The sequence below is a fragment of the Ictidomys tridecemlineatus genome, chromosome 1 (genome assembly GCF_052094955.1).
Source record: "Ictidomys tridecemlineatus isolate mIctTri1 chromosome 1, mIctTri1.hap1, whole genome shotgun sequence".
NCBI classification, from domain to species: Eukaryota; Metazoa; Chordata; class Mammalia; order Rodentia; family Sciuridae; genus Ictidomys; species Ictidomys tridecemlineatus.
In genome coordinates this window covers 14,022,787-14,037,400 of record NC_135477.1, presented here as the reverse complement: position 1 = coordinate 14,037,400, position 14,614 = coordinate 14,022,787, and the positions used below count along the sequence as shown (strand labels likewise).

Below are 14,614 nucleotides of genomic sequence, written 5' to 3'. Positions count from 1 at the left end.
TTTTGAACTTTGATCATTTTCTCACCTAGCCATATAGTATCGGTGTGGTACTCTCTCAAGATGCTGGGCAATGAGTTGCAGCTCCCAAGCCACGGGATCTTGAGGGTAAACAACCAATACTATGCAGTGTACTGTGCTGCTGAGCTGTGATATTCAGTAAGTTAGGTGCATTAAATACATCAGAACGTAACCCCCCATACGTTGAGGAGCATCTATGATCTCCAAACAACTGTTTTCAAACTTTGTCTCTATTCTCAAAACTTCATCTGTACCATCTGATGATTTTATCTAGTATTTCACTGAGAAAATATAACCAAACATTTGGGAATGTCCGCACTTTCTTGCCACCCCAATATATAAGATTTCTTACATCTATACCTGTTTCTCTGCCTTTACTCCTTTATCAAGGAAAGAATGACTGTGTTTCTAACAAAAGCCAGTGCTCAATATGTTTTTTATCTATATCCTATTCCTTTCACTCTAAAGAGTCTTTGCTCTCCCTCCTCCCCATTTTTTTTTTTAATCAGTAGTTGCTCTGACTCTACTGGATCATTTCACTCAGCATATGTATATATATATTCTACAAACTCCCAGTTAAAGACAAAATTTCTGAATTCTTTTGTATCCCTCCAGTTGTTGCACTATTTCCCTTTTTCAGAACAAAACTTGAAAAAGTTGTTCAAACATGTCAACAAATCTTGCCACCCCTTTTCTCTTCACTCCCAATGACTCTACACAGATTGCTTTTGTAAAGCAGCATTTGTGCTTCTTTACAACCTTTGAAACTTTTTTTCCTTGCCTTTCATATTATGCTTTCCAATTTTTCCTACTGTGTCACTGACTGTCCCCTTTGAGTCTACTTTGGTTTGCTTTTTCCCTGATCTTTAAATGCCATAGTGTTCAGGGTTAGTTTAGTTTTTTTTTTTTTTTTTGGTTGTTCAAAACATTACAAAGCAATCCTTACAGATTATTTTCCAGTCTGCCACTAGAGTGACATTAGAAACTATTGAGCCTTCTTTTCTCTCTCTAAACTGTCCCTGAAAATCTCATCGAATCCTATGGTTTTAAATACCATCTATATTGCTGATGTTCCAAATCTTTTAGGATTGATCACTTTTCTTAGCTGTAAACTTCTTTCTGTGATTTCCTGTTTAATACCACCATTTAGATATTCCATTAGAAAGTCATATTTAACATATTTAAAACAAAACTCTTGGTTCTTTTTCTCTTTCCAAAATCTAATTCTTCACACAAATATTCCTATTTCAGCCAATGTACCAAGAGTCTCAATTGCTGTGTCCAAAGTCTAGGAGTCTCCTTTGATTCTGGTTGCTCTCCCTAATGTCTTCCCTCCTTTTCACCCACGGACTTTTAGTGATCTTACTGGCTTTACCTAAAATACATGTCAAAGGCATAGATTTTTCTCCTTCTTACTCCTCTTAGCCTGTCAGAAGCTCCCCTACTTTTGGTCTGGACATTTTATGAAGCCTCCTGGGTAGTTTAACCCATTTTTAGTTTTGAATCCTTACAGATTATTCTCCATTCTGCCATTAGAGTGACATTTAGAAACTTTAAATTAAATTCTCTCATCCCAGCTTAAGACTATCCAAAGGTTTTCTATAATATTAATTTTTTAATTAATTAATTTATTTTTATGTGAGGCTGAAGATCGAACCCAGTTCCTCACACTTTAAGGTCACATTTAGTTTATTTCTCACACTTGCAAGGCAAGGGCTTTACCACTGAGCTACAACCCCAGCCGTATGATATGACTCTTACCTCCTTTCTTTGTTTTGTTTTTGTAATGATAAAAAGTTTTCATTTATTGAGTAATTATTATATGTCTGGTACTTTTTGAGGTAGCCTCCTTATATATACAGTTTCTCTTTTTAGGCTTTTATCAGTGCATTGTAGTTATACATCATCTTGGGGTTCATTTTGACATAATTTTACATGCATGCAATATATTTTGCTCCACTTCAGATCCCAGTACTTTGTCTTACCTGCTGTATGGCCTTTTCTCTTACAATTCAAAAAATAATTTTAAACATTTCTATATAAATCATTTCAATGCTTAAAATCATTAAGTGTTTTGATTAATGATGAGAAAAAAAATATTTTTTTTTATTTAAAAAATTTTTTTTTCCTCAAACAGGGCAATCTTGTCCTCATATTTGACCTTGCTGTTCCTTTATTGAGAACTTTTTCCACTGGTGTTTTTCTGATTTTTCACATCACATTATTTTCTTTTGTGTACCTTATCTAAATCATCCCCCACTTCATAACATTTACATAACTATAAAGGGTCAAACAATATATATTTTAGCCATGATATGCCAGATGATCTATGTTAGGCCTACTCAACTCTCAAATATAGTCAAAAAACAACTATAGACAATATGCAAATGATTGTATGTGGCCATTCAAGTCAGCTTTACTTATGAAAACAGGCTGTGGTCCAGACTTGGCCTGTGGGCAATAATTTGCAAAACCTATTTCATACGATTACTTGCTAAGTATCTTCATAATATTTCATTCACTTAAATGTGTTATTTATTTTTAAAGTTTTTTCTACATTTCTCTTTCTTACATAGAATGCAAACTCCATGGGAAAACATGCACTTTGATTTCTTCAGCTCTCTGTTGAATGGATTACTGATTGGAGTTTTATTAATTTAAAACATTAATCTGAGAAGAATATATGTATGCATATGTAGGGGAGAGAGAGAGGGAGGGAGGGAGAGAGAGAGAGAGAGAGAGAGAGAGAGAGAGAGAGAGAGATCCTAGAATTTAAATGTTTCTTACTTAGCAATGTATTCATAATTCATAGTTAAATCTTCTTTTATGACCTGAAGTAGACTTCATAGTTTTCTTAATTAAGGTCACATTTAGTTTATTTCTATGATTTTGTTTTTGGTAGGGATGATTTTGGTTATCTTGGCTATCTGGAATGGAATTTGTTTACATTTTCGGTTTAATAGAAAACCTCTATTGTAAAACAAAAACTGTTAAAGATTTTATGTGTTTAAATTTTATAGCTGTTTTTAAATTAATATCACCAATTTGTTATGTTGATGAATTATGCTAATGCTCTAATAACGCATTTCCTATTTTAAAGTCTACTTTGAGTGATATGAGTATGATGACACCCTTTCCATGAGTGTTTGCCTGATGTGTTGCTCTGCATCCATTTACACTGTGTGTACTCTTTCCATAGGCACTTCTCATATTAATAGAATATGTTTTCATTTTGTGTTTTTTTCTGTTTTTGTGATTGATGAATAGTTATTCATATTCTTTGCTTTTTTATTATCTTGTAGCTAGATTTTTTTATACTGAAAGTATTTTTCTTATTGATTTGTAGGAGTTTTTGTTTAAAACATTCTAGATACTAACCCTTCATTTATTATATGTATTAAATATACTCTAAATCTGTGACTTGGTTTTTAAACTTAATTCAAAATGACTTTTGCAGAGTTTTTATATTTTATTAATCATTAATGAATTGTATGGTGAGAACTTTCTTCAGGTCATAAAAGATGCTCTCATTTTTTCAAAAAGCTATAAAAGTTAACTTTTAAGTCTTTAACTGAAATTGATTTTCATGTTTGATGTGAGACATAAGTCCCTATGTCTTATATAAGATTGCATTTCCCTATGACATTGATTATATAATATAACGTTGTATTATTCTCTACATAGAAAGACTGTACTCAGTAAATGTGTAAAACTTGGTGAATTTGCAGGTAAAGATATATCCATGAAACCATCATAAGAATTAAGGCCATAAATATATCTATTCATCTCTATAAGTTTCCTCCTGCCTCATTTATCTATCTATCTATCTATTTATTTATTTATTTGCCTACTTTCTATTAGCACTTACTGCTGGACCTACTTTCTTAAAAAATTTTGGAGTATACAATACAGTGTTGTTAACTGTGGTACTATACTGTATAGTAGATCTCCAGAGAGTAATCATTTTGTGTAACTGAAGCTTTATACCCTTTGGCCAGAATCTCGATGTTTCCTTATCCACCCCCAATCCCTGGTAATAGCCATTCTACTTTCTGTATCTATGAACTTTATTATTTTATATTCCTTGTAAAAGCAGGGTCTTGCAGTATTTGTCTTTCTGTGTCTGGCTTATTTTGCTTAGCTCAGTGTCCTCAGTGTCCATCCATATTGCTTCTTCTATTTATCCTCTTTCATAATTTTTTTCCTTTCCCACTATATTTTAAGTTACCATAAATCATGTTATTTTTTTCCTAGTCCACAAATAGAGCTCTTTCATCTGTCTTGATTATTCTTATTCCTATTGCTACTTATGCATTGATAGTTCAACAAGTTATTTGAGTTGACTTACAGTTAATCCTGACTTCTTTTCTTTAAGCCATAACAGAATTGTTCATTAATGTAGCATTAAAAGTTGTTTTAAAATAATTTATTTTTATGAACTTGAGACATACTTTAATGTATCATGTCCTGTATTCTACTTAGTTGAGAAATTCATAGTATCTTTCTGCATTAGGTTATATATTTTAAAAGAAAGATAATTAGCCATTCATAATCCTTCTAAAACATAACAGCATGAGTTCTGAAATTCTGGGGAGAAACGTCATATCTTAATTAATTAGAAAATTATGTATTGGGTTTCTGGAAGAAGACTATCCTTCCAGAAGCTTTTCCTTCTAAAGGGGAAAGCTTTTGTGTAGAAATCTAAGCTTGCTTACTCCAGTTTGTAATAATTCACATTCACCAAATGGTCCTTAGTAATCACTTGAATTGAATAATAGTTCTACTAATTTTTTTCTAGGACTTTAGTATATTTTTAACCTTGATGACATTAGGATTGATTATTACCATATGCAGTTTTCATTGTACTGGTCTAGTACCTTCAACTGTAATTAAAAAGAATAAATGAAAAGAGAGAAATCATGCCTGAATACCTGGCCACAATTTTGATGGGGCATGTTAATGGCATAGGTTGGAGTCCTAGGGTGAATGTTCCTAGGTCTGGGGCAGTGCAGCCTCTGCTCAAGGCTGCTCAAGTGACCTAAGCCACTTATGTCTCTACTCTCTAAGGGTTAATATCCCCTCCTGATGGCTTAATATTTAGTTCCAATTTTAAAAAATGTGCAGGTAAATTATTGAAAATAGTTTTGAAATGCTTGCTCTTCTTTGTAATATTTTCCCTTTATTCTGAATAGATATTGTCTTTTCTTATGATTATAGCCTAACTTCTCAACCACTGTCATCTGCATTTGACTTAGGTGATCAGTATTCTTTCCGTTAAACATGTCATTTACTTCTGAATTCCTCTTGATTCTGGAGTTCCTATTAGTTCCTGGGGTACCCCTTCTCAGTCTTCTTTGATATAATTATTCAGCACTGTTATCCCTGAGAGCTCATCCTTTGTTCCTTATCTATCTACAAAGGTGATCTCTTGCCTTAATGGCTTTAAATTTTATTTAAGTGGTGATTATCTACAAATTATCTACTAGTTGTGCACCGGACCTTGACTCAGCCTATCATTGGATATTTAATAAGTATATCAAAGTTAACATTTTCAAAACTAAGCTCCTAATTATTCATCCAGTTAGCCCCACAATAAAACCTATTCTTCCCCTTCTTGGTTAATGGTGAGTTTTTCCTTGATTTATTTAAGAAATAAAAGTCAAAACAACAATAGCAGCCCAACTTTGCCTTTCTTACATTTACTCAGCTAATCCTGTTTGCTGAGCCTTCCAAATACATTCCTATATCTGAATACCTCCCATGACCTCCTTTGCTGGCCACCTTAACCACCACCATTACTTCTTGCTTCCATTATTGCCACAACTTCTAGGAGAATCAGTTAAAATTTGATCTTTTTTTCATATATTTATTTATTTATTTATTTGAAGTTGGACACAATATGTTTATTTCATTTATTTTTATGTGGTACTGAGGATGGAACCCGGTTCCTCACACATGCTAGGTGAGTGCTCTACCATTGAGCCCTAGCCCCATAAAACTTGATCTTGCTTTGAGGTTTTTGTACTTGTTCTAACAGTTATATATTTTCTTTAGTAAACTCCATGGCTTATTATCTTACAATCTTTTATCTTTAAATGTTCTTTCTCAAAAATCTAAGTGCACTTCTATCCTGACAGTAGTTTCTCTTTCCCTGATTTATTATTTTCCAAAAGACTTAGTTATCTTATGTACTATATACTTAAACTATTAACTTCTGATGTTTGTTCAACTGAATTTAAGTTGTGTAAGGATAGAAATTTTTGTGTCTTATTGTATCTCCAGGGAAAGTAAGTAACTGGGAGACAGATGAACGAGAAATGAAAGACAGAGACCAGGCAGAGATACACACCAGAGTTTGTCAGAGATGAAAAATAAAGGCAAATCTCTCTATAGATGGAGAGGGGCAATACAGGCGTGGGTTTCACAACTTTTACAGGGTAGCTTAGTGATTAGAGCTGGGTGAGTCCTAATGCAGGAGTTTAAAGGTGGGGTTGAAGATTAAATACCTAAAGTTTTATTTAAGGGATGAAATGGGAGTGGGAAGGGACTCCTCTGTGAAGCAGGGGTTCCAAAGGTGATGCCCAAGGGAGTGGGGTGTCCTTCCTCTTTTACAGATTTTAGGTTTCTTTTGTTCTCATGGCCCATCCTCCCATCCTGCCTGCAGACCTAAAGGTGGAGTAATCTAAGGGCATCAATGAAGCCACTCAGGGATACAGGCAGGAGGGTACTCATTTATAATTCCTGGTTGGGAGGAACAGTTCCTTAGAGGCAGATAACCTTGGCATCAGGTTGGAGGAGGGAGAAGTACTGTGGAGGCACTAGAATTTTATTTCCTTTGACTTAGCCTCCCATCTTCCTGACCCACTCATTCCTCACATACATTGACTATCCTTTTTGCTCTGGTGTTAATCCCCCTCTGATAATGGGACCTTTACTGCTGTAAGGGAAAACAGATAATGACTGCTTTGGCTGCTTTAGGCTCAGAGGAGGCAATGTGGGTCAAGCAGTTTAGGTTTCCCTTTTAGGAATATTTGGGTCCGTTGAGGCATGTAGTAAAAGTCTGATTTGGAAAGAACCAGTTGTAAAGTCATCTGGGAGGTGGGTGTTTCTATGAAAAAGACAAAAAAGACATATGTACTGGAATAAGACTAACACAAAATAAATGTTGCACCTTCTGGAATATGTCAATGAATATCATGATGATGATAGAAACCAGTAATTTCTCATCAGTAGGTGTAAAACTAAGTTGTTCCAGTGTCAAGGCCAATGAGGACAAGGTCTCTATTTGGGACTGTAAATCTTTAAGGATATTAGTTACATGGCCAGAGTTATCAGGAATGTAAATACAAGACTTAGTTTTTATAATGTCACAGATGCCCCTATAAGATGTAGTTAAGATATCTAATGTCATTGATTTTTGTAAAATATCTTTTATTGGCATAATCTCTGTGTTTAGTAGATATCCTGTTATTTCTGTTACTTAAGACTAGATAATCGTTCTAGCAAACAGATCTAATCTGCCTATGTAGGAAGTTAGGAAGATTTGTAGGCCTTAAAATGACTAAGAAAACTTCTGAGAGTTATAGTATGTTTTGATGGTTATCAGGCACTCCTGTCTAAGAATCTCCCTTTGTAGCCTCCAGGCTTACTTACTGTTGGTGGGACTAACACAAGTGTACATCTTAAATTACATTAAATGAAACCTTTTTTTTTTTAAATGTCGAGGTATGGCTCTCTTTTGGTATTAACTTGTTTTGCTTGGTGTTTAAGAACAAACTGGTCACATTGACCTTGTTCCTATCATTGAGAGTCAGCTGAGTTTACTTAGGGGGTCACTCTTGGGAACTTGAGAGAAACCTCTTAGCTTCTCCAGTGCCATTTGTCAGGATGGGTCAGAGTCTCCTGGACTACATGGCTTCCTTTAGAGACATTTGAGACATTTCCTTCTCCAATGACTCTCCTCTTTGCATCATGTACACTGGTTAGCTTTTTATTCTCTAGGGGTCTCATTGATGTCCCTGATCGGTAGTTTCATGTGGCAGAGTTGCAAAGCCCTTTTCCCCCAGGCTCAAGCTGACCTCAGAGGGCTAGAGCCAAAAATTGACTATTTTCTTTTTTGGCCCTTTTACTTTATTAACTAGTCTTCAAGTTTTGGTCTTAAATATCCAGCAAGCCAGTTTCACCAGTAAGAGTACTAGGTTTTACAGTTAATGTCTATGACTTTATAGTTACTTTACCCCTTTTATTTAATTGAATAGTAGTTACTCCTTCTATTTAATTGGGATCAGTATTAGTACTGGAAGTCAGCCTTACATTTTTTCTGTTCTTTATGTGATGGTTTTTTATCTCAAATTAACTTAGGTTGATTTATTGAAAGTTGTACTTTTGCAAGGCACTAACAGACAATGGTTATGAAGTTTATATGAAAAATATACAATGGAATTAAGAAGAGTAAAAATATATAATATCTATAAACCAAGAAAATATTTTTATAATCTCAAATCTTTACTTTAAATCTTAGTTTGAAGAACACCAGCTTGATAAAATGTTCTTCTTAACCTTGTGCTTTAAATATTTGCACACTTGGAAGATATGAATACATCTAAGATACAAAGAAGCCAGTAACAGTACCATGATTACACTGAGTTCTTATATTAACCAAGTTTAGCTTTTAATGAAAAATTCAGACTCTGTAATGTAGTGTAATACTCTAGTGTAATAATAGTTGTTGTTTAATCAGACTTGTGCAAACCGTAATTCTTTTAAGACCAGTTGCTTCTAAAGCATAAAACTTAACAGATAAGAAATTATCTTGATAGATAAGAGCAGATTAATGTTTTAAGAAATCTTTGTTTCTTCAACCCATAGAGGATTAAACTTTGGTTTATATCAGTACATTAATATTTCACCTTAGGAAAAAGCTTTAAATAACCTTAACTGATTGTGCTAATTATATATAACCTAATTTAGTTACACACAAGGTTTTTGAAATGTGACCTCCACAAACATCCTATAATGTAGACATTCTATAGCTTTTTACTTTACCACACAAAACTTCTTTATCCAAAAACATTTCTCTTTCCTTCTGCTTTCCATATTAAGATATATGTCCATGCCTGGAACCTTCTTATATATGTTTCCTAGTTTTTGACTGTTAGACCATGACACAAAGAAAAGACCACTGAGTCCAATTGAAATCAAATTAAAGCAAGCTTATAATTTCGACAGGCTGGGCTGCCTCACCCAAAAACCATGGGAACAGAAGACAGCCCCGCAGCTCTCTATGAGCACAACTTTGTAGCCCAGAAAGTTACACAAAGGGGGGTGTCTTGAGAACTTACAGATAACAAAATTTTGACAAGCATAACACAAAGGCAGGTAGTAGATCTCAGCATGGAGTGTATGAGGCACCATTAGAGTTTCAGAGGGGTCCTTATCTGGCCAGGGAAATGAGGGCCACTAAAGTTTCAGAGAGGATTGTTATCCGGTCAGGGAAAGCCGGGCATGGGTGAGTTTAAGGCACAGGCAGGCATTCCAAGCAAGTTTAGAAATCACATTAATTTATAGTAAAGCTGAAATTAGCGTTTAATGCCTTTGTGGCGAGATGGCTCCCAATCTTAAGAGGGAATTAGGCTGAGTTTATCATTGACCTCTTTTTAAATTCATATTTTGTAGCAATCTTTATGAAATTTCTGAATTTAGACATTTATTCCACTTTAATATAAAGAAAAACTTTGTTTTCATAGTACTTTAATTGAAACTCAACTGAAACATTTTGTACTCTTTGTATATAATTACACCTGATCAAATCTTAACTCTTAATAACCTTGCTTTTTAGAGATGACATAGAAACAAAGCAAAATCAACATTTTTTTTTCATTTACCCATTTATGAAAATTATGGGCACAACTATGATACCCCTCTTTGTGAAACTTTCTGGGCTATAAAGTTGTGCTCATAGAGAAAACACATAATGTTTAAATATATTACCTGTGGAATTTAAGAAGTCAAGAGTACTTGATTTTGTATTTAGCAGTTGATGTTTTAGCACTTTTACTTTGCAAATTAATTAGTGTCTCCTTTAACAAACACATTTATGATTAATCTCCCTGTTGTTAAATCTAATTTACTAATTTTAACTGTAAAAACCGAGAAGATATCAGGTAACTGTAGTTCACAGTACTAGCCATCTCTTCTTTGTTGAAGACACATCCTAGAAGCAATAGATATTGCATTCTATAAATTTTGTAGAAACCAATATGCTGTTAATTTTATGACTACCTAGAAGAACTCACATCTTTACTCTCATATGTTTACCTAATTTAAATTGAACCTTTTTTAAGTCACATGAACTAAAAAATATTTGGATCCATTTTTCTTTTAAATTTTGATTTATGAGTGTTCTTACACCAATTTTGATACCATGTAAATGATATATGGACACAAACACATATGTAGATGCAGTAGTACAATACACAGCTGTCCACACATACATAAAACAGAGAGGGAAAAAGATATTGTAGCTTTTTGTAGGTAGATCTCCACAGGTAGGAAGCAATGCTACAGATGTTTATTAAAGGTTCTATTAGAAGCTGGGGCTGAGGGGAGGGGGGATAGTAGGGGATAGGAAAGGTAGCAGAATACAACAATTACTAATAGGGCATGATGTAAAATTGTGGATGTGTCACCGACGTGATTCTGCAATCTGCATTTGGGGTAAAATTGGGAGTTCATAACCCACTTCAATCTAATGTATGAAATATGATATGTCAAGAGCTTTGTAATGTTGTGAACAACCAATTAAAAAAAAAAAAAAGAAGCTGGGGCTGTAGCTCAGTGGTGGAGCGCCTGCCTCACATGTGTGAGGTACTGGGTTCGATCCTCAGTACCACATAAAAATAAATAAATAAAAATATTGTGTCTATCTACAACTAGAAAAAATTTTTAAAAGGCCTCTATAGATAACTTGTTAGAAATTAAAATAATGCTTTTTTGAACTTTCACATTATGACTTAAATATAGTCTTAAATATAGTCTCCCTATGATGTAGAGTTGGAAATGACAGGGGTAAGGTCTGGCAGCAATAGTGGACAATGAAATCAGATGGCCACTTGTCTTCGATGGCTATCAGATTTATTCCCAACATTACTATGTATATGTCCTTCTTAGGATTTTGTGAAGGAGATTTTCTTTTTTATTTTTTTTTAATTGATTTTATTTTTTTAAAAATACACGACAGTGGAATGTATTACAAAACTTATTACACTATAGAGCACATCTTTTCATATCTTTGTATAAAGTATGCTCATGCCAATTCATGTCTTTATACATGTACTTGTATTTTTTTGCATTACAATTCTTATTACACATATATACCACATTTTTTCATATCTCTGTTTGTATATAAAATAGGTTGACACCAATTCATGTCTTCATACATGTACTTTAGATAATGATGTCCATCACATTCCACCATTCTTGCTAATCCCCTGTCTCCTCCCTCTCCCTTTCTCCCCTCTTCCCTATCTAGAATTCATTTATTCGTCCCATGTTCCCCCTCCCTACCTCACTATGAGTCAGCCTCCTTATATCAGAGAAAACATTCGGCATTTGTTTTTTTGGGGATTGGCTAACTTAGCATTATCATCTCCAGTGCCATCCATTTACCTGTGAATGCCATGATTTTATTTTCTTTTATTGCTGAGTAAAATTCCATTGTGTATATATATGCCACATTTTTTTTATCCATTCATCCATTGAAGGGCATCTAGGTTGGCTCCACAGTTTAGCTATTGTGAAATGTGCTGCTGCTATAAACATTGATGTGGCTGTGTCCCTGTAGTATTTTCTAATGTGTTTGAGAGCTAACCCTTAAAATTGGCCTCTGAACAAAAACAGAGTATAAAAATCTCTAGTTAGATAAAATAAGACTAATAAAAAATATATTAACTTGGGTGTGCAGGATCAAGTATGAATTCACCATAAAACCATGATCTCAAAAATATAGAATTAAAAAAAAAACAGATGTTCTAAGAAAATGACATGGCTGTAATTAATAAAGGAGCATATAGTACATCTTTATCAGATCAGAGTTCACTATTTTGGCTCAGATTAGAGTCAGTTCAGATATTCAGAGAATGTGAGGGTCCTGAAGTCCTCAGGTAAGGATTATCAAAAGACTTGTATACATGAGGTCATTCCATTTTTCCTCCCTGTGCTGCAGTGTTTATAGAGAGGAACTTACTAAGAAAGCAGGGTGGTAGAGTGCAAGACCTTGCTTTGGTCTCAAGCCAGTTCTCTGCAAGCCCTGAAAGTCTTGAAAGCTTTGTATGCTCTGTAATTTACATTTCAAATGTAATCCTTGTTGATGATAGAGATCTGGCAGAAGCTAAGAAGTAAGAGAAGCTGCTCTTTCAAGCTTGAGAGGCAAAACTTTATGCATAGGGCATTTTAACCATTTTTTTTTCTTTTGTAAAATCAGTCTCTTAAGGTTTGGTCCTATATTTTATCCTCCAGAGACTTGTTTTCATCTCTCCAGTTTGTAATCAGGCTAGGTTGGATGCACAAAATTATGAGATATCCTTTTTCCAACTGTGATTATGTCATTTCACTGGCCTGGCAGCAGAAGAAAATGAGACACTTTTTGTGCATCTAGCTCTGAGAGCCTGTAGTGGCTAGCAGTTTCCACTTCTCTTTTCTGAGGACAAGGTTCCCCTCTGGAACAAAGTAAAAATCCCAATTTTTTCACTGTGCAGGCTAATGGTGAACCTGGCATAATGGCTGAGAATGAAGCTCCCATCTGAGAATGAGAAAACAGTACTCAGGTGACCATGCCAGAGAAAACTGCCCATTTCACTAGGGACATCTCCCCATGAGCTTCTGACAGTGCAGCAAACCTGTCTTTCACCACCTGGTTCTGCTAACTCTATTGCTGGCTCCTTGGCAGAATATCAAGGGCTTCATTTGCCCCATGCCAAAGACCCTGGGAAATTCAGACTCAGAGGCATGACTGAACTCTCCTGCCACTATAAACTTCCAATGTAATAACCCATGGAAAAAAAGCCTATAATGGGGTGCATTTCTCTGCCCTGTGGGATAAAAGAATCCCCAGAGGGAATAGAGAACATCTAGTGGTCGTTAGATGCTTAATATTTTTTTCCTAGAGGAGTTTACTTAAGGGGTGAATTGAATATGTCTCCTTTTTGCAGCCAAAGATGCTCCTAGAGCACACAGGAGCACAGAAACAACAATGGGAATCCCTACAGGCTTGTAAAAGCTTAATATTCGAACAAAGTGAATGCAGACATTTCCTTATGAACCAGTTCATGTCCCTGTCACAACCCTAGAGTCTGAGCAGCTAGAGTCTAATCAGTGAGAGGAGAGGGGTGCTTGGGGAGGAGTGATTGTGGGGGAGTGCAGTATGGCTCATTTGGAGGTACATGTGTTTTGGGGCTTTTAATCAGTGCTGCTTTATTGACTAGTCAGCGCAGATATCCCATAGGGCGGCAGGGAGAGGGAATTGGGGGAGAAATCTTTGAGGTTCACCAGGGAGTGGTCTCGGCCAGATCCTTACAGTTGTCGCAACCCTTTGTCCATCTCCATGCATCCAAAGGCACATTAGGATTAGAGACACTGTGTACTCAGGCCAAATGCTCTCTGAGCCTGGATAAGATAGTGAGAAACATTTGGCAAAATCCAACATGCCTGAATTACAGGATAGGTGATTTAGAAGCCACCTATGCCATGAAACCTGTAACCTGAGTCTTGAAGAATTGAGGCTTGTACTAACTGCATTTAATTAGGCAAGTAGTGCACATTATTGTCCTCCAGAAAGAAAGAAAGAGACAGAAAGACACAACTCAGAAAAATGTGGGGTGAATGCAAAGGAGCTTACCTTGGTCATGATCCTGGATGAGTGCCCATTTGAAACCAGAGATGATACCAGTGTTGAAAATAAATCAAGATCCGGGTCCCAAATCCCCTGGTGCTGAAGAGTCAACACCCGAGAAACACTGGAGCAAGAGCAAAAGGTTTTATTTAAGGAATAGAACAGAGGGCTGATAGGGGGTGGGAGGCAGTCCTCCAGAGAGAGTGAGACAGAGAAACGAAGAGTTCTCTACAGAGAAGGGGTTCCAAAGCTGGTGCCCAAGGGAGTGAGAGTGTTGTCCTGCCCCTTTTATAGATTTTACATTTTACTTTCTCATGCCCCCTCCTCCCATCCTGCCTACACGACCTAAAGGTGAAGTGATCCAAGGGTAGGAATGAAGCCACCAAGAGATACATATTAATAACTCCTGGTTATGATGAACAGGTAACCTTGGCAATAGGTTGGAGGAAGGGGATGAACTCTGGAGGTACTAGCATTTTATTTCCTTCAAGTCAGCCTGCATCTTCCTGACTCAGTCATTCATTACCTACATTGACTGTCCTTTTGTACAGGCCTCAAAATCACACTTGAATATGTGGTCAAAAATTTGATTAGACAATGACTGGAGTTTGAGGAAACATTACTTAAAATAATTTAAAGCACTTATTACAATGCTGGCAGTTTGACATTATGAGTAGGACTCCACTTTGTGTGGCACATGAAATTTTG

At 35.6% G+C, this 14,614-nt stretch overlaps 1 protein-coding gene across 11 annotated transcripts in view; it reads left to right on the top strand.

The window, feature by feature from the left end:
- Atrnl1 (attractin like 1) overlaps positions 1-14,614 on the top strand; it is a 694,372-nt gene that overhangs the window by 246,458 nt on the left and 433,300 nt on the right. The gene's annotated exons all lie outside the window — the stretch shown is intronic.